This window comes from Dermacentor variabilis, chromosome 7, assembly GCF_050947875.1.
Source record: "Dermacentor variabilis isolate Ectoservices chromosome 7, ASM5094787v1, whole genome shotgun sequence".
Lineage (NCBI taxonomy): Eukaryota > Metazoa > Arthropoda > Arachnida > Ixodida > Ixodidae > Dermacentor > Dermacentor variabilis.
Window position 1 is genome coordinate 80,855,339 of NC_134574.1, and position 20,543 is coordinate 80,875,881.

The following is a 20,543-nucleotide window of genomic DNA, read 5'->3' on the forward strand; positions in this document are numbered from 1 at the left end:
AAGATGTCAGTTTTATACGCTGTTGTGAGGTAAATGGGTCCGAGCGGCCACAAAGGTTCAGTGGTTGGTGTCGTTGCAGATGTCAGGAGAAAGCGAGATCCGCTGCGGTGTCCAAGAGATGAGGAAAGAAGGTTTATATAAAAATTTAAATGAATCGCAATGTTGGCTCCAGTACCCACTACATGTCAAAGCATTTTGATATCTGAGCCTCTCCCAGAACACTAGAGTAGTGCCTTTTATCCAGTTAATTTTCCCCTTTCAGTCGTCGAGAGTATTCACTGTTCTTCTTCTCGACCGATCACAGTCGTCGAACCGTTCACCAAATCCTGTCCATAAAGTCGCAGCCTTCCGCCGGGCTCCGCCTCGAACGCGCGATTGCCCCCACGCAGGAGGCAATCACGTGAAAATTTTGGAAATTAAAGTTGAAGTAGTTCCTACAGAAGTACTCGACGTTGGATCCTTTCACCAGTTCGTGCGCTCTCCGTGGCGGTCAGCTTGCCAGCTTTCGCTGGTCGAACAGCTGAATGTACAAACATAATTACGTGACCATTAGTCTCAGTTGACGGTGATTTAGTTGACAGCGCCCTTGCCATGAGAAGACGACGAAGGGTTAACAGCACTCCAAAAGCTGTACGTCTGCCGGTGAAGCACCCTTTGTACCGAGGAACCGCCAGGCACAACGACGCAGAGATCTTGTGTTTAGTCAACACCATTCAATCAATTGCGTCTGTTCATTTTACCATATTCGTAACATTTGAAGTGGACGCCACCCATACCTTTTCGAAGAGACAGGCATTGAAAGAGTATTTGCATCGATGATTTGGAAGGGTGTGCAACTGTGTGTGAGCTTGTACTCAGAAGTAATTCATGAAAGGGATAAATTGCCATAAACTCGACTGTAACATCTAGCACAAAAGGAAACTCATGAAGCACTCTAAAAACAATGCTTCATAGTTGAGGAAAAATACATTCTGCACCTGGATTTGAACATGGAACCAATGCTTTTGTAGGGCGGTCGCACTACCATCTAATTGGCAGGCTAGCTTATTACAGAGTAAGGTCGAATTATTCGACAACTTGAAATACAGGCGCGTACAATATGGCAAACCAGTTGTGCAGAAGGCCGCAAGTCGACAGAAGGTTCATGTAAGGGAAAATTGTCAACCACCTCAATGGAATAGAAAGAAATCCGGGGCTTCCAAAGCTGCAGTACAGAGCATGTGATCTATTATGCCAGATTGCAGGTTTCCTGCTGCATGCAACGTAATAAAAATTGGCTTGTAGGTTGAGGACAGCAATGTCTACAGACCAGGGGTGTGATCGGCGGTCGTTGTTCGGAGCGCGCGTTTGTTTCCAAGGCCGCGCCCAATTTCGTCAGCCGCGCGAAGTCTGTGCGGCCGGACGCCGCTTGCCAACAGGACGCGGCGCGCACAGCAAACCTACAACACGGTCGCCGGCCCGCAAATCATGCAGCTTACGCCTGAGAGGACAGCAAGTTCACGAAGCGATTTACTAAGAAACCGTTCGGTTTTGCTTGTACGATATGTGAACGAGCGGCTGTGGTTTATCTCGGAGCTGCGGAGTGGTCCGGCGCAAGCATTGCAGTGTGTCCCGGTCGCGAGTCGTTCGACACCTTTCGCTTTTGTGGCAATGGGCGACGATTCCCGTCCAGTGGTAGGGTGTCGTTGATGCTTTTGCAACTGAATTCTTCACGCACAATAAACATGCAACAGCTTCTGAGCAGACACGTTTCACTTTAGTGTTCTACCCATTCCTACAAAAGAGGTGTCAAACGTATTTTTGGCTGAATGAGCCAGTTGACGCTTTCGCATCAATATGCTAGCTAAAGGAAGAGTTTTTTCACGCTGGCTGATCGGTCGCACGAGATATTTTGTGAGCAAGTGTGAAAGCTTGTCTTGTCTTCGATTATGGTTTCTGAACAATTCCACCTTTTGCTAAACAACTTCTATATCCTTCACAGCTCATGGGTATACTCATCGCTGCCAATTTGTGCATTACACCATAAAGCTTAAGCTTTATGGTATAACGTACAAATTGGAAGACGCGTCTGCACCAATAACCCCGACAATGGTATACTTTACAAAGAATTCCGTGCCTGGAATATACGTAGCTTTATCTGTAGTTTGTGGACATTGCGTGCTTTTTTCGTCCATCGCCTTTCAAGATAAATTTTCACTTCAGGTCACCATAGACTTGTCAGCGCATTTAACATTTTCGCGAGCGATGTCTTAAGCGACGTAATTGTCAAATTGTCAAAAAGCACTAACCATAGCTTATCCAGTATGTAATGTTCAAGCACCCTCAAAGGAGCAAATTGTTTGCTTGGGAAGCAGTAGCGTACTCCGGTAATTATCTACCGCGAGAACAGAATGCATATCTAGCTTGCAACTGATACGAGCTCATTCAATCTTGTGTCCGCTAATTCATTACTTGCTGTGCTTATTGTCTCTTAGATACATGCGCGGAGCCTTGCACTAATATAGCTCTATCCGTGGTGCGATGGCGCGTTGTCTCACGCACGAGCAAGCGCCACACGGCGTGGATGGCAGGCTGCCTGGCATTGCTCGCGGGTGCGAAAGTTGTTGCGGTTGCCTTCACAACCTCCGTACAAGAAGTCTTCACAGGTTCCGCTGTTGACATTGTAGAAGACGCGCCCAATGGCTGCCTCGCAAGGTCCTCTCTTTACTGGCAGGCTGCAGTACCACGAAGACAACACTGCGGGAATTCATTTGCTTTATGTAACACTGTGGTATAGACTCGAACATCCAGAAACAACAAGCCATACAAAATAAAAACGCCCACAAACAAACAGACGAACACAAAGAAACAACAACAATAAAGGAAATATACGTAATTCAGTTCCTGTTTACTGCGATGAAGGCATTAACGCCCTTCGCGAGTAGAATGTGCTTAGCAGCTACATAAATGAGGAGGAGATATCACGTAATGAGTGCGTGCCGCAGCCCGCGAGATCTCGCGGAAGCCAGAGGGCACCATGTGTCGACGTGGTGAAAAAGTGTGACAAGCTTTGCTGACTCCTTGGGTGTACGATTCTTCGCAGCGTCATAGGTTTGCTATGTTGCTTTAATTTTTATTGAATTATACAATCGGCGGCTTGCGGCCGTCAAGTTCTGAAAGAGAGGTATTGCGAGGAGGTATAAAGCCGGAAATTTGAGCTGCCGCCGAATCCTCTCACTTCTATTCACCGATGAAGGAAATAAAAATATTACGGGAAAATTAGCAGTGACCTAAATGGCGTACACGAGCCACACTGAAAAATGGTTAAGCGACTGGCCATAACAGGCAGAAGCGGGCAAAAGGAACCAACAGTGGTGGTACATGAAAAAAATAAACTAAAAGCCGTAAATGTATCCACTAGTTATGCGAGCTCGGGAGAACAAAGTCACAAGTTTTTTGCAAAGCGTTGACGTAAAATTTGGAGCGTAAGAGCGTCTGAGGAAAGAGACAAAACGGAAGGCACGAAGAATGAGCCGAGGGCGGAAGCGTAGGCCACTATATCAGACTGTAGCACCGGGGCGCCATATGAGGGATGGGCATACAGCTTGCAAGGCATGTCACCGGCACGCGTTTCTTGGTTGTTCAAGGCATGAGTACTTACCCCGCAACTGGGAAGATTCCATGGCGTCGCTGTCCCTTCCGAACTCGGGCTGTGCGGGCCCTGCGTAGAGTGCACTTACAGTTCGTGACCTTGCACCTTGGACAGTATGTGTAGCAACAATGCGCAAAAACACAATTATATATATATATATATATATATATATATATATATATATATATATATAAATATATATATATATATATATATATATATATATATATATATATATATATAGGGGTTTTCTTGAAAGTTCAGCACGCAGGACCCGACTAACCGACGCAGGAAAGAGACGACGAACTTTTTGGAAGACTACTTAACGTTTTGGGCTGGTGGACCAGCCTTCGTCAGAGTACAGTGTCTTTCCTGCGCAATATATATATATATATAATATATATATATATATTGTGAGAGACGAGATAGAACACCCGTTTCTTGGGCAACCTGTTCTATTTCCCACTTCGTTGTCCTTCACCTCTCTCTGGACAGCCTCCGAGCCAAGGTTCCACTCTTCACTACACTCGGCCACGATGCGGTTGGTTTGCTCCTATAGAAAAAGCACATGATGTCTTCTTACGTCTGTCGATGGATGTAGTTAATAATGCGCCACACATGCACAACAAAGTTAGTTCGCTTTCTGTTGTCTACGCGTGAGTCAAAAGTGGTGGGTCATACTCCCCAAGTGTTTGCCCCAGGCGCTTGGTATCAAGGAAATGTCCTTCGTACTTTGCGCACAATTTGTTTGAAGAGGACGGTGCAGCTCGTTGTACCCAAACCTCGTCACCTTTATTGTATTGTGGGGCAGGATGGTGGCGTCGGTCGTAATGTGGTTATTGCGCATGTTGCACATGCGCAATCCTTCTGCGCGCCACCGTTCGCATATTGCGACAAAGTTACCTTCGTGCGACGAAACGTCCAACCTTTATAGGTGTGTTCAAGCAGAATGTAGCACTAAGTTTCAGTAGTTGGCCGTACGAGATCCGTATGGGGACGTTCCCGTAGGGCTCTGTAAAGCCGTGTTCATTCCGTGCGCAGCCGCTTGGAGATGGTCTCTTCAAACAGCTTCACCTCGTTTGTGATTCTTGCAATACAATGTGGGTCGAGCGTGTATATCCTGGTTTGACCTTTCCGCCAGGCCAACAGCTTGGGGATGGTGGGCAGATGCGAAGTTATGCATAACTCCAGCTTCTTTTGGGCAAGTGCGGAGCTCGCGACTGCGGAAGGTCGTCGACTGGGCGGAGCTAAACTTTTTTTTATAGACCTCGTCTGTATTCGAAGCGGTCCCGCAAGAATCTGATGACATAGCTGGCGGCAGGCAAAGGCACGGCAGGGGCCTCTACGAACTTGGGCAAGTGCTCCATAGCGAAGGTAATATAGCGATTACCAATTCCGAGATTGGAATAAGCCCGATGTGATCTGTGCCCAGCGTGTGAAAAATCGCCTCAGGGGACGTAATGGGCACAAGTAAATCATGTTAACCTCCCGTACGCCGTCTGTATTGTGGACACACCTCATAGCTGGCGACGTATGAAAGTACATCCGTATCGATTATAGGCCACCAAAATCGTTCTTGTGCCTTACGTAAGGTTGCTCGATAGCCAAAATGGCCTCCTTCGGGGTTGTCGTGGATGGCACGCAAATTACTCTATGGTAAGGAACCAGGAATCACCGGAGGCCACTTCGTCGGCCTCTACCTCTGTCCAGCCTCCTAGCCAAGCAATAGAGCTGTGTAATGTACAAAAAAATGTACAATGGAGTATAAATGTATATAGAGCAATGTAATGAGAGTTTGCGCTGAGAGCGAAGTTGTATGTAGTAGCATGTAGCCACTCACATCGGCATATCTTGTAGCATACGAATAACTTTGGCGCAAAAGACATTGTGCATCATGCCTGTTCTCGGTTTTGGTGGGGATGCTATGATGTCACGGCATTATAACATGCTACGCTATAGCGAAAAGCATGAGCGAAGCCATGACAGAGACTATTATGAGAGAAGCGCTTACATAGAGCTAGTTTCTTTTGCAGAAAAATAATTTAGTTTACAGAATGTGCGACGGTACTTAATTAACAGAAAAACATAAATAACTTCGATGAATAGATAGGGCTTATAAGGTTGGTAATCATGAAAGGCAACGCGTGCTCGTTGCATGTTGCCACCGTTTTCAACCTCTTGCCGATTGCATCCCTCTCTCGCTTTTTAATACGTAAGATTTCGTTCGCGAGTACCTCAGCAAAGTCTTTCAAGCGAAAAGTGAAATGCCTTGTACGTTAACGAAAGTGCGTAACGTAACGTTAACGTAAGTACGTTAACGAAACTTGCGAAGTTGAGACATTTAGTCATTAAAATTGCCTAATTGTAGATGATTCGTAGCTTGAAAACAATAACGAACACTTGAAAACGAATTTCTCCCATAGATTACCCATATAATCATACTCATGCATGCCTATAGGGATACATAGGCCTCCATAGAAGATGCGTGTGCTGGGCCAAATGAAATTTGCGGGTGGGCGAGTATGAAATTTGCGGGTCGGCAAACTTTTATTTGAGGGTGGGTCAAGTTAAAATTTGGGGGTAGCCCAGCTTAAGTTTCGTAGTGGGCCAATATGAATTTTGGGAGTGGGTCAATTTGAAATTTCGGTGTGGGCCAACTTGGAATTTAGGGGTGGGCCAATTTAAATTTGGGGTGGGGCGATCACCCTACTACTACACACTGGGTAACAAAGAAAAAGTTCTCAACACAATGATGGTATGCAAGGGCATGGTTAGCGGAGTGTTGATTTCTTGACGCTACGGCAGCGCCCATCGAACCGGCAATGCCTGCAAAAGTCTATGCAATACAAAACATTAATCGTGGGTCTCAGAGGAGGAATGCACACATCGAGTAATGGTTCTTGCATAATAAAACTGTAGATTAAAACAACCTACGTAATTAGCACCCTTGCCTTACAATGCATTAAGATACGTTTGAGATACCTTGTTTCATACTACAAAAGCGCCGCGATTGGGTGCATTCTAAATCTCTACAGCGATTCCGTGCCCATGTTTTTGTGTTACAACAATGCGCATGAACCAAATGAATGAGTGATAAAAATGTTTATCCATGTTGTTGATCCAGTTCAGACATTATCATCATCATTAGCCTGTTTTATGCTCACTGCAGGACGAAGGCCTCTCCCTGCGATCTCCATTACCCCTGTCCTGGGCCACTAGATTCAAACTACCGCCTGCGAATTTCTTAATTAAGACATAGAGCACTCCAAATTTCAATATCTCACAATCTCACTAATTTTGACGCTATCTGCATCTCCAAATCACACGAAATTAAAAAGAACACTTGTACAATAGAAGAAGTTCAAGCGAAGAAACATTGCCTTCGGATAGTTTGCAGGCCCTTTCGCATTTTTCCTTGGTGCGGTACTGGTTTTCGGTACCGTTACAGCCCCTGTAGATGAACTGTTCGCATTGACGCGTCTTGAAGTTGTAAGTCCGTACACGGTCCCGTGACAGCTGTCACCTTGCACTTTCTATCGTAGTCGGTGGTGGCTGAAAATTCAAAGTTGACTGTAAATGAAGGCAAGGGACAACAGGAAGCATCGCCGATGGTTATAGCCACTGCTATAAGCTTTCCGCACCATTCTGGCTCCTTTAAATCATCAACGCGCCGGCTCAAAGCACGTTCCATGCTTCACTTGATCGCAGAGAACAGTAAAGTTCATGACGCACACGTTTTGATTAATATGAAGCACACCCCGGAAATTGGAACGCGGAATAATTCTGTCTCGAACAACAAAGATCAATATTCCAGGACTGGACAGAGCAGCAAAACGAAGAAAGAAACAGTTCTTCGATTTGAAAATTTTAACTCTTGAGTATTACGCGCCTAAACGACTTTGATTATGAGGCACGTCGTAGTGAAGGACTGCGGGTTAAGTTTAACTAACTGGGGTTTATTGAAGTGCACCTATAGTCTAAATACACGACCCATTTACACTTCGCCCCCATTCAAATGAGGCCGGTGTGACCGGGATGAAAACCGATACTTTGGCCTTTCGTTCTGTTTAGCTTTCGTTACACACCCTTTACACCTGCTGCGTTCCTATGCGAAATACGTATTAGGTTATCATAAAATTGCCCCGTATAAAAAAAGGAAAGTAACGAAACTAAGATCGATCTCGTTTCTTCACGCATTCAGAACTGCAGGGAGACAAGGATAGCCAGAAAGAGGAGGCATGTTTGTGCGGCAGCAGCCGTTAGAAAGTAACTCACAATTGACGCAGAAATCAATTTCAGCCAAGAAAGAAGAAAAGTTTACAAGAGCTTCTCGCCAGGAAAGGAATTTTCATTTTGTTTGAAGATATCACTGACAGAGACAATCAAAACTTCGCGTATTTACAGTATGCTTAAACTTTACTACAGACAAAATTGCATGAAACCGACGCGACACGCATCATATCAATTCACAGCCGCCAGAAACGAAAACACGTGCGCATACTCCGAGCTTTCTACAACGTTTCTGGATGCCTGTACTGGAACTAATGATAAAAATTATATAGCACGCCCCAATGAGAGCCGAAAAAAAAAAGAAAGTCGTGGCCTGGCAAAATTTTCTTAGCCGCGCATACTCAAACACAGCGTGAATAAGCAAGACCCTTAAATATTGCTCGTTTCGTCAAGCTTTTCCATATTGTTGAAATATCTGCCGATGCGCACGTAAGGTATGCCGCAGATGTCTCCATGTTGCAGTTGGGAGACAAAGGGCAAAACATGACTTAACTGCACTAGCAACCGGACTAAAGAAAAGATAGGGAATATTTGTGAGCTTCCCATGGCAGCTGCCACATTTTCGAAGTTATGCAAATATTGCCAGCCGCGGCTTCTCTTTTGCTGATCGCTCTCGATCGTTGTGAGGTACATACTTCCTCACCATTTTTTCCGGTAACGCTCTCTGTTTATACTTTCATGTAGCAGCGTTTCTCGCCTGTTGTTTCTTTATGGTGTACCATGCCATGGTTTACCGCGGCACTGACGTATTTGCCGTTCTAGAAGCATGGCGCACATTCTTGCTAAGTTCGATTCCTCAGTGGTAAATAAACGCTTACCTTTGAAGTAAAAATGTGAACACCTATGAAGGTAATCCTGAGAAACGTTTAATCATGACCATCGCGAAGAGCGCTCCTGTCCAAATTTCCTTAATTGTTTCCATTTTTTTCCGGGGACGTGCAGTTAAACGATAAGCATGATCTGCAGATATGCGTCATCTTTATGTGCGTAGCGGACGTCCGCATCCAGTTTATATCCGCACTGTGACACTTAGCAATATGACTGCTGTCATGTTCTCATGGCATGTACTCTTCTTGACTACGTTTGCTACTCTCATACTCAATGCGAGGTTAGTACAGAAGTATCCCGGTGTGGCCTTAAACAATGCAAACTTCTTACATGTCCAGAAGCCTGCCGAGCAGATAATTGTACGGTCAGAACAGCTTGCACCCTGCGCTGCCTGAAAACTGCACCAGAAAAAAATTTCGAAAATTTTCGAAACTTACTTTGGATGAACCTATTCACCAGCTCGGTTGAAAGAGTTGATTTTCTAGACTGGCCCAACCTGAACAATTGTATTTCGCGTAGTTCCTCTTTCCCTGCATGTTACACAGCTCGTGCATATCGTGACGTATGCTCCTTGATGCAACATTTGGCACGTGAGTGAACGGAAACAAGTTATATATAAGCAGATTAATACCATTTTTAAGGTGAATGCGCAAGTGGCTAAATAAATAAAACGCTGCCCAGCCTGATTACAGAACAGACGTTATGTGGAAGCCATGAGCAGAAAGAAAAATTGAAACTGAGGGACTTTATTTGTTTTTACTATTATAACCGTATGAGGCAAAAAGAAAATGAACTCAAACAAGACACAGGGAAAATTATTTGCTAATTGTTATTATTCCAATGTAGAAACAGAAAGAAAAAAAGAAAACGGAAGTGGACGAAACGACAACGTGCAGCTTGTAGGAGCTGTACTTACATCGTCCGTATTACATGTGTCATGGTTTACTATAGAGCTGAATGTGCGGCCATTATTCTGCTCACTTTCGCAGATATTAGCTTGTCCTTGCTAGATATGACCATGGAAATGCTAGCGAGCGACAATCGCGCCCATAGCGACCGAGGTGGTATACATACTTTCAATCGCAAGCATGACGCAGCACGTGAAATTAGAAGCAGGCAATGAACTCTCGTAGGCTGCATCGCGGCATCAGCACTGCCTAATGCAAGATCTTTGCTATGCAATGAGCGTGAACGTTGAGGTCAGCCGACAGGCTCGATTTCTGTTAGTTAAAACAGCATTAATTCAACATACAATCAAGTCAGTAAAGCTAAATTTACGAAGATCTTGAAGTTGGCTCACCTTTCTCTTGCAAATTCTCGACGGTCACCACTGCAGATGCCTCAACATCTTCAGCCGAGGGCACAACAGATCGCTGCACATGAAGTAATTGTTAGCATTTCGCCTTACTGCAGTGAACACTGAAGTTTACAGCGCGCAAGATGGTTGTGTGCAGTGAAGTTCGCAACTTACAACCACTCAACAATAAGAAAGGGCTTAACCAAGGAGCCCGATTTTTTATTAGACATATCATCAGAAGCCAACAAATATTAACACCAAAGACAACAAAGGAGGTACTTGTGCTTATTTATTAAGCACAAGTAATTTCCCCTATGTTGTCCTTTGTGTCAGTGTTTGAATAAGCATAAGTAGGTTCCCTTATGTTGTCCTTGGTGTCAGTGTTTATTGGCTTCTTATAGCAGAAGTAATTTACCCTATGCTGTCCTTGGTGTCAGTATTTGTTGGCTTCTTATGAAACCACCCAACAATGGCATATATTGTGAGCCAGTATTACCACGTCTCCTGAAGGGTGCGCACTCGCAATTGTAACTAATGTTGATGCGAGGGCATCACATTGCCGATTGAGCGAAAAAGCTGGCGGCGTCTCTGGCAGCGAAATCACCTAGAATCACTATTGGCTGTGACGCTACGGCATGAGAGCGCGGGTCGCGTTTGCTGGCTCGGACCTCGACGGAGCAGAGCGGGCGGAACAGAACGCCAGCGCGCCAGGATTTGCATGGGGGTAGAGGGCATTGCCGTGACTTCACATCGCCCTCACTATCGCTCTCAGAAGCCTGTGTTATCGGCGCTTTCCTTGTCCACGCAGGATTTCGCCTGCGTTCTAACTACGCCTCAGTAAGGCGAAATCGAAACAGAAAAGCATCTCAACCCGTTCGCCTGCCCGTGAGGAGTGCATAACTCGAAGGTCCGCTGAGCAGCTATCAACTGGACATTAATGCTTTCAGATTCACACCTGATAAGAAGTGTAAGTCTCCTCAGATTTTCTGTTTGAGCGACCTGCTCATGTAATTTTTTAAGACAGTGTGCTAGATGTAATACCGTGAGCGCGGAACTTCAGAAACACATTATTGCTGCTTGTGGTCATCGGAAAAGTACATGGTGTGAAATCGCTAGTGCTACAGTTATCTAAATATGGCAACTGCTTTAGCTCATACGTTATACTTCATGGAATAAGCGCAATAAATAGATACGTGGTTGGAATCATGTCCAGGAATTTTTAACTTGGCCCTTTCGGCCATCTGTGGTACTTCACCGCTAAAGACGAGCTTAAGTCAATGGGAAGGATTTTCAAACAAATGATATTTCAGACAATCGACTGAATTTCAACAACTTTCTTTTAGCAACGTGGACAGGGTACTCACTTGTAATAACATACGCATTTACGGTAGTTCCCTGCTGCATTGTTGCACTCTTTTAGTTAGGACCAAATCACTGCTATAACATAGCACGGAAATTGCGATCTGTTTGCAATATGGGTCCTGCTATTTGTCGGCGTTCCACGCAATATTTAACGAAGTAACCAGGTGAATTATATGGAAAATGATTAGAGACAACAATCTGCAAGAACACGCATTATGTAATATTCTCGCTTGAGACGACACATTGCCTCATCTTGTTCGTTTGGTTAACAAGCATGGCATTTCTGTCGGCGTTATCAAACTTTTATCTCATCGGTCACATTCTTGTACCTATGTGAGTCGTATGGAGAAATATTCCGGCGACCATCAGTGTCTTCTGTCGATGGACCGGATGCCTTAAATGCATCTCAGATTCCTGGTAACTGGAAAGGCTTTACTTCGAATGTTTAACACAGTGCAAATGAACAGCAATGAAAGACAGCAAAAACAGGGACACGATTAACCTAACTGTCAGTGATACTTCGCTACGTGCATCAATCTTGACAGTTTTGCGTTTCACTACTTGCCTTGATCTCGCCAAGCGCACGTCCGTTTTTTATGTTTCTGGTTTTTCTTGAACGTTCCGTTTACTTATATGAGCGTGACGTTTTGTTCATAAGATCATGTCAGAATCACCGCCGTGTCATTTTTTTCGCCGTTTTGTTTTTGTTGCTTTGTGTTGTATTAGACATCCTAAAATGAATCCTAACCAGTTCGCCTCCAAGTATGGCGGACAATGCACTTGTGCGGACGGAATTAATGGCTTGTGGATACCCTGAGCAGTTCATTGACTCAGTAGTGGCGCCAGCTGGCTCGCACAGTACCCACCCAGCCTGGACCCAACAATAAACGGGCTTCGATTCCGTACGTCCCAGTCATAAGCGAGACACTTGCACGCGTCCTGCGGTCATATGACGTGCAGGCTGCGCACGTGCCCTCCCGGAAACTTAGACACTAGCTCGTGCATCTAAAAGACCCTTTGAAATAGGACAAGTTCCCAGGCGCTGTGTATGTCATTCCCTGTGCGGACTGTCGGTATGTCTACGTCGGTGAACCGGCAACTTCAAAACAGTACTTAAGCAGAACATGAATGACGTCCAGAAACGATACGTTGCATTGAAAGCGTTGGCCGAACACTGCGCAACCACATCAGACACGATTAACTGCAACAAATCTCCCGTTATTGCCAAGGAACGAAATCATTCTTCGCGTCTTTATATTGAATCCCTAATCATCCAAACCACGGCGCACACTCTAACTAGCAACGAAGACAATCTGCCGCCCATGTAAGCCAGATGCCTTAGTCATGTTCTGAGACGCACATAAAAAGGGGCGCCAGCTCTACCGCGTGTTTCGTTGTAAACAAGGCTCCCGTGGGGGAGCCGAAACGTAAACAACTATTTTAAACAACTTTGGTGAGTGTCCCGACCTCTTCCATTATTTGAAGTATGAGGCAAGTATGAAGCAAATTATCGTTACCATGCCATGTGTACCAGGTAGCTATATCTCAGTCGTACAGATTCCTGCATGTAGCATTTGATAAGTTTGACTAAATATAGGTTTGTAGCCTGTCTCTTGGTCAATATCCTATGTTCAATAAAATATAATGCTCTTATACATTGAACCAACATGTGTAGGAGCACCACTTCGTTACAAGTTTACCTGAGTGCGCATCGCGGCGTGTATCATTCGTTCTGGCTCTGATATGTTGCTGTGAAAACACGTCTCTATCTTCAGTCCGCTGCTATGAACACATTTAAACCAGTATCTGGAATCGTATATTGAGGATGCTCCATTGGGACTCTCCCAGAAACGTTTTGAAAACATGGCAGCGTCGAAAAATTATATATCTTGCTGGCATATCCATGCCGCCTGGTCTTGTGACGTGCATCACAATGATCGAACATGCACACAAGTACAATACAGCTCGAATTCACTCTGCTCACTTTAGTTGCAATATACTGTCCTTTGCGACGCCCGTGGCTCTACAAACTTTTGCTCGCAATTGTGCCTGTACTTAAAGAAAGAAGAAAGCCTTTCGAAAGTATAACTTTTTTCTTGCTTACTTTATGCGACTAAATGACATTCCGTTGGGGTATTTACAATATTTTTTTTATTACAACTAACATCCTTAGAATACTTTCCGCACTTCCCGGTATCGGTGCCGGCCCTTAACCGTGTTGTCTTTATGACAATTTGGTGGTAACTGGATATGTGCCGCTGTGTATGCGCAGTGTTGCAATTCCTGGACAAGATCCTTTAATATTCATTCCGCGCTGGGCAGATTCCAACCTGAATATATGTTCAGACACTCTTGCTTGTATATACCTATATTCGGACACGTGCCACGCTCGAACGTCTTGGTGGCACCGCTAGATGGCGCAGCGTGTCCACGTGGAAGTGCGAGAGGTGACCTTAGCTGCAGCGCACACCACATACATGACGTGCTTCGGCGGTTACACCACGGCACTGCTTCAATGCTCAGGGCATTAACGTGAACAGTGACCCGGAAATGGTTCCTTGCGGGATATGTTTTTTAAATGTAGTGCTCCTATAAAAGAAATTATACTTTACAATTCCCGTTCGAATAATCCAGGAGCCAGGCGTTGCGCCCGAGTCTCGTTGTACGGCGGAGGCTGCAAGAAACAAAAAAAAGCATCATGAAGGGTGGTGACGTTTCGGATTTCTTCTAGCAGCGGCAAAAAATTATGTAGCCAGCTTACGAATGCTTCGACAGTTTTGATGTCACCTCGGGAGCACATCTGTATTGGCAGCGGCTCATACACACTTTGTCAAGGTTTTTTTGTGCCCACAGAATTCGACGTTATTTGTATGGTGCGCAATCTTTCCCCAAGACAACACATCTCTAACGGCGTTTTTCACTGGTCGATCTGGAGCGGCCGCCGAAATCCTCGGGCGAGCGCTCGGGTTTCACAAATCGGAATCGGCCAGCGAAGCGCAAAAACGCTCCGCGGGGGATCACAAAGGAAGTCTGCATGCACGTGACACAAACCAGTTCCGAAAACCATGCCCGACTTTCGCTCTGTACGTTTCCACGGCAACAAAAGTCGCCGTCCCCCGTGCGTAATTTCACCCGCGGCAGTCGCAGAGTCCTTCATTTCTATGTTGCGACCAAGGATTGTGCATGGGCAATGTACATAGAAGGCTTCGTGCAGCATCTGCGTCACCTCGTAATCGCTGTCGTCCGATCTGTAATCGCTAAACGCAAATTCTGCAGCAGTACCGAACGCAAACATTTTGCGAAGCAACACAGTGTTGTGCGTAGCGAGCGGGTACTGATTTCGCTTGAAGACAGAAGTGACGCGAGCTATTTCCGCTAGAGTCCGCGCGTCGGTGGCGGAGCAAGTGAGACAGATTCGGCGCGGAGCGAGTTGATCCGAAACGACCAGCGGAAAGCGCGAACATACTCGAGATCTACCCGTGAAATTCGGATTCATTGTCACGGAGCAAAAAATCCTGCTCCGAATCGACCAGTGAAAAACACCATAAGAAAAGCCGAGTGTCGAGCCGGTGGACGCCTTTTGTTGCCTGAATAACGGGCGGAGAAACGACGGCAGCGTTGTTCTAGACCCATCCCCTCCCGCAAACATTAGCGGAGACTGAACCAGAAGGCCACGGCTGCGGTTTATTAAATATTTTTTTTATGCAACGAGAGGAATTTTTCCCTGCATGGCTCTTTTAGGGGATTGGATTGGACGCCGTATTCTGGAAACAATGCTCGTTGGCTGCTGAACTGGTGAGTTGGAGCTCAAGGCCGTACTGTTTTTTTCGAATATTTACCATTCCAACAATGCCCAACATCGGCACTGTCGTTTCTCCGGAAAATTCATGTGCGCCACTAATTCCTGCGATTACGAAGAAGACAGACTTGTCACCGCTAGCCCTGAAGCAGCTGTCTCTGCTCCTCCTCAAAGTGTCTTATTTTGAGCGCATTTACATTTGCACGGACGGTTCCACCGAATTCCAACAGCTCTACCGGAGCAGTAGTTGTTCCATCGGACGCCGTCTCTATGCAGTTTAAATATTCTTACGATAGTACGTCGAAAGCTGCGCAACTCTCGGCTCTTCAAGGTGCACTAAAGTACGTGCTCCAGCAGCCACCAAATCGTTGGGCCATTTTCTGCGATTTCAGAGCAGCCCTACAAACTCTGCAGTTTGCCCTGCGTCATCGGTTACACAAGCAGCTAGTGTACGAAATAAGGCACGCTCATCATCACATACACGAGAAAGGCTACGACATTGTAGTTCAGCGGTTGCCAAGCCATTGCGGAACTGTCGGCAACGCCAGCTTAAATGAAGCTGCGCGTTCGGCTCACCAAAAACAGTCAGCGGGTTTCTATACCACTTTCAAGAACTGATGCTGCACGACAACTTTAATCACTTGCTGGCTACCTCACAATTCTTCAAAGGAATTCACCGGGTTTCACCAACTCACGTTTGCTCTCTCTCTCGACCCTAACTTGCAACTTCGCCTGCCACCTGGGCTCTCCCGTCGCAAAACAATTATACTGTTTCGAGTGTGGTTGGGCGTCGCATTTACAAATTTATATTCATTCCTAATAAAAATGGCCAAAAGTGCGGCGTGCAATTTGTGTGGGTGCGATGAAACTTTAGATAAGCTTCTGTGTCACTGCCTATCATTTGACACTGAACGACGTACTTTACAAGTAAAACTCAGCCTGCTAGATAATGGAGCGCTCTCAGAAGAAAACATCCTTGAGCCATGGCATATGCATTCTTGCATGCAAACGGCCGCAAAAGCCCTTCTGCGCTTCTAGAAGGACACTGGATAGTATGAACGCTTGTGGCTAGGGAGATTACTCTGCGACACTCTGAATGACTGAATATTATTTTTCTTTCCTCTCCTTATCTTTTCTTCTCTCTACTCCTCCCAAAGTGCAAGGTAGCTAACCAGGCACGTCCTTTGTAAACCTTCCTACCTTCCCTCTTCTATGTCTCTCGCTAACATTTCCATAATTATGCTGCTTACACATTCAGCCAATACAGAAGGAAGCCAGAACTGCGAATGAAGTAAGCCGCTCGTCTTTAAAGAACCGAATATATTTGTTGGCCTTCCTTTCCATCGGGAAAAATGTATCGGTATATCAGGAAGCTATGGATACCTTTACCAGGGTAAAATTTTATTTTAGAGAGCTTTAGACTAAGGCTCCCAAATACGTGCTGCCTCTTAGAGCTTTGTGTACGTTGATTTTAGGTACACAGGACGTACAAGCTTTACTACAGGGTATGTCGTTCCATGTTAGCGGCACTTGCAGTTCCGCTGCGGTTTAAAGCTAATCAACGCTAAATAATTAAATAAAAAGACAAAAGGCTCATTGCTCTTGGCAGACAAATGACGAATATTCTTTGTGGACAAGATACGCCTGAAAACGTATGAACGTTCTATAGTGAATTTATCTATTAAGAATGACATGGTCCCACTGATAAAGCGCATGCCTTCTGGGCTTAGAGGCACCCTACGCGTAACGTTAAATGAAAGTTAGACAAGACAAATTACGACAATTGCTAGGAGTAAAAATAAGCCCCAAAGGGTGCATGCTCTTCCTACACTTTCAAACCAGTTGCACCATTTCGGGTATATATTTGTCCCACAACAGCAATCGTTATCTGCGTTGGTTGTGTCTGCTTTCTTAAGAACGCTGCGGTCGCTACTTTCATGTCGAGAATTCTGTGTCACGATCATAACACGCAAGCCGTTTGTGACTTGGAAGTACCGGGCTCGCCACATAAACGAAAGGGAATGTGGGCAAGACCGATAATGAATATCGTTGTGGGACAAGATACGACCCAAAGGGTATAAATCTTTTTAAGAGTGTAAACAATATTGGCCATCTTCCTGGCTTGCGTTTCCTTTCTTTCAAACTTTGCGCTCGCAATTTTTCTGTCAGTAAAGTTATACGAAGCTGATAACGCTCATGGCGTTCGTTACCTGAAAGTACGGAGTGCTCACCATTAAAGAAAGAAAAGGCACGCGAGACCGATGATGATAATTGCTTGGGGATAAGATAACCCCCGAAGCTTTTCTTAGAGTGCAGGTCTCTTGCCTTAAGAGACGTTCTAAATATGGCGGCTATGACTTATAGTGGTCGCCTCCGTCATTTACTGAACGGCAGAGTATGGCCTTCAAGATTCGTATCCCCTTTTCGACGAGCCTGCGATATCGGCAACATGGGGCGCGCAGCTAAAAACGATTGCGCATTTTAGATTTTAAAAAAGAATATGATGTTTTACATGCCAAAACCACTCTCTGATTGTGAAACACGCCATAATGGGGGACTTAGGAAATTTGGACCACCTGGGGTTTTTTAACGCGTACCTAAATATAAGTACACGGGTGTTTTCGCATTTCGCGCCCATCTAAATACGGCTGCCATGGCCGGGATTCAATACGGCGACGTCGTACTTAGCAGCCCGACACCATACCCACTAAGCAACCACGGCGGGTGCATTTAGCTCTTGAAAATCCGGCAATTAACTTTGCCAGGTGTTGGTTGTATTCAAAGATCTCGACCGTAAAATGCGTTCTTGCTGCGATGTGCAACAGAGTATCCGCAAGAGAAAAATATATTTTTTTTATTATGTGCAGGCTACATCCAATGCATGTTTACAATAGCGCCGGCTCTAGGAACGCTGGCGTCCAGCAGCGCGTTTTTGTGGGCCAATAGCGTTGCGTCCTCGGCTGACGTTACATGGTCCATCACCGACGCCGGCGTCCAGTTCTGCGTTCAAAATGATGCCCTGTCCATACGGCTGGTTCAGGTATCAGACACTAGCTTTGTCGCTGGCTTTTCTCTGGTTGACATTCGATAACACCCAGACCATCGGCCACCGCCACCGCACGGAAACAGTCGTTAAACTGCCTTCCACAGCCTCGTAGAAAACGTAATCGCTTCTCAACATCGTTAAGCTACCTTCCACAGCCTCGTAGCAAACGTAATCGCTTCTCGCCAAAAAATAATAATAATAAAGAAAGTTCAGAACAAACAAACAAAGCCACTTACGCTGAGACACAGACAATAGTAATTATTTAGACAGGTAACATTTTGGAGCGTATAGTTACGGTATATCGAAGTTCCGGGTATGAATAAAAGAGAAAATTTACAAGAAGCGCGGCCAGTTTGCAATGCTTATCTACACGAGAAGAGCAATATCCAGACACCAGTAGAAGTTCTCTGCGCTGCAACTGATGATGTTATATTTCATGAGCCACGCAAAAAAGTAAGTAGCAAGAACAAACATGTCGGCATAGTGATAAGAATGGCAAACAATAAACCTGACTTCATTAGCGCGACACTTGCAGCTCGACTCTTGCTGTGCTCATCACAGCTGACAGCGTTATATGAAACTGATATGGTGATACACTGACTTATTTAATATTATTGCTGGCTAATAGAGAGACTGCCCTGAATAGTTCTGGTGTTTCTTAATGGGGTGAGCATTCTTGGCATTCACGGATTTCCCGTGTAACTGCGTAGCCCCTGGTCAAATAACTAGTGCCTCGTGCTGCTGTGCTGAGGGAACATGGTGAGAAACCGACCGGGGGAAGAACTTCATTCACTAGTTAAAGGGAACTGTGCATCTGTGTTCCACAGTTCCATGAACCTGTATGCTGCAAACTTGGCAACTGGCGACAAGCTGCAGGTGTATATGCGCCGAACTTGTATGAGTCCCTTTAACGTGAACTGTGGTCAGTGGGTATTTGTCACTGTAACATGACGGAGAGAGAGAGAAGGATAAATTAGGGCAGGGAGGTTAACCTGGCACTGTATCATGAACATTGTACAGTACTAAGCACATGGAAACGCTCTTACGAGAAATATTCAATTATCCTGCGTGAAATGACGATTCCGTAAGCGAAACAATGGTTCAAGGTAAAGAGTTCCAGTTGGCAATGCATCTTTGTGACTTAAAATGAATTTCACTTAATTTGACCAGATGAAGCGAGAATCGGACGCAGTGCCTGGAATCTAAGGAATTCTCAAAATAATTGTCTTTGGAGAGCAGCATTCCGGGCAAGTTGGTAATCCATTGCTTAAATGATATTGCGCGACATAAAAACTACACGGACGTGAAAGAAGACGACACACCAAGCGCTTGGTGTGTCGTCTTCTTTCACGTCCGTGTCGTTTTTATGTCGCGCAATATCATTTAAACAATGTCTTTGGAGACCCTGCACTTAACTTTCCCTAATAGACATTTTGAATTCAGCCAAGAACCTTCGTAGAGGCTGAAAGATTAATCGGGCTGTTGTGCTGAAGAAACAGGCATCCGAAATAGCGTACCACGGCCAACGGCCCATTGATGCAAGCGAATTACACACCTATCGTAAGGAGGAATGCTCATCGCATTACCATTGCCGCTTATATCCAAATCCTAGATGCGCCGACAATTTTTCTTCGTCATTTTGGTTGACTCAGAAGAATTTGTCAATGTTCGTTGGTGACACTTCGAGGCAGAGCCGAGTAGCCCATAACTATTTCCATCAAGCCGGGAACACATCTGATTATCTAGACTGATCGACTGATAGATACTACATGCCTATTTTCCATGGCGGATTTTTACCCCGTTTTCCCTAGTTTTACTTACCGCCCTTTAATAACATCCATGAAGGCATGCAATACGGCGCCTATGTGCTGGCTGTGTAATGCATAAATTCACCGTGAAGTATAGGTTCACTCTAGCAGTTCCTTACTTATGGCTGGATGCGCTGCTTCACTGCGCAACAAAGTCTGCCTGAACGTCAACCTTAACTGTCGCCTTGTTGCTAGGCTGTCCATAACTCTACACAGGAACGCATCTACGAGTAAGCATGACAGGTCGGCCCGTGGAAGTGTAGCAGCTGCAGCAAAGGTACTTTGCAAAAGTGTCCGCAAGGTTTCGCTTGCTCTGACTTCGAGCTCTTATCGTGTGCGCAACAGCAGCACTGGCTTTGCCGGGTCAGTCCACGTGGGAGATGCTCTTGTTTTTTATCTATTGCGCTGGTTCAACGAACGCCTGCCACTAGGAAGCGGTTCAATGGGAGATGCTGCTAGGGAACACTGCAATGTTGTTTTCG

The 20,543-nt window shown here is 45.4% G+C and overlaps 1 long non-coding RNA gene across 1 annotated transcript in view; it reads left to right on the forward strand.

Annotated features, from left to right (window-relative positions):
- Window positions 1-20,543, forward strand: part of LOC142586869 (uncharacterized) — a 51,927-nt gene that overhangs the window by 27,672 nt on the left and 3,712 nt on the right. The window contains exon 4 of the long non-coding RNA XR_012829269.1: window positions 10,855-11,013. This is a non-coding gene — a long non-coding RNA (uncharacterized LOC142586869). The remainder of the gene's footprint in view (window positions 1-10,854; window positions 11,014-20,543) is intronic.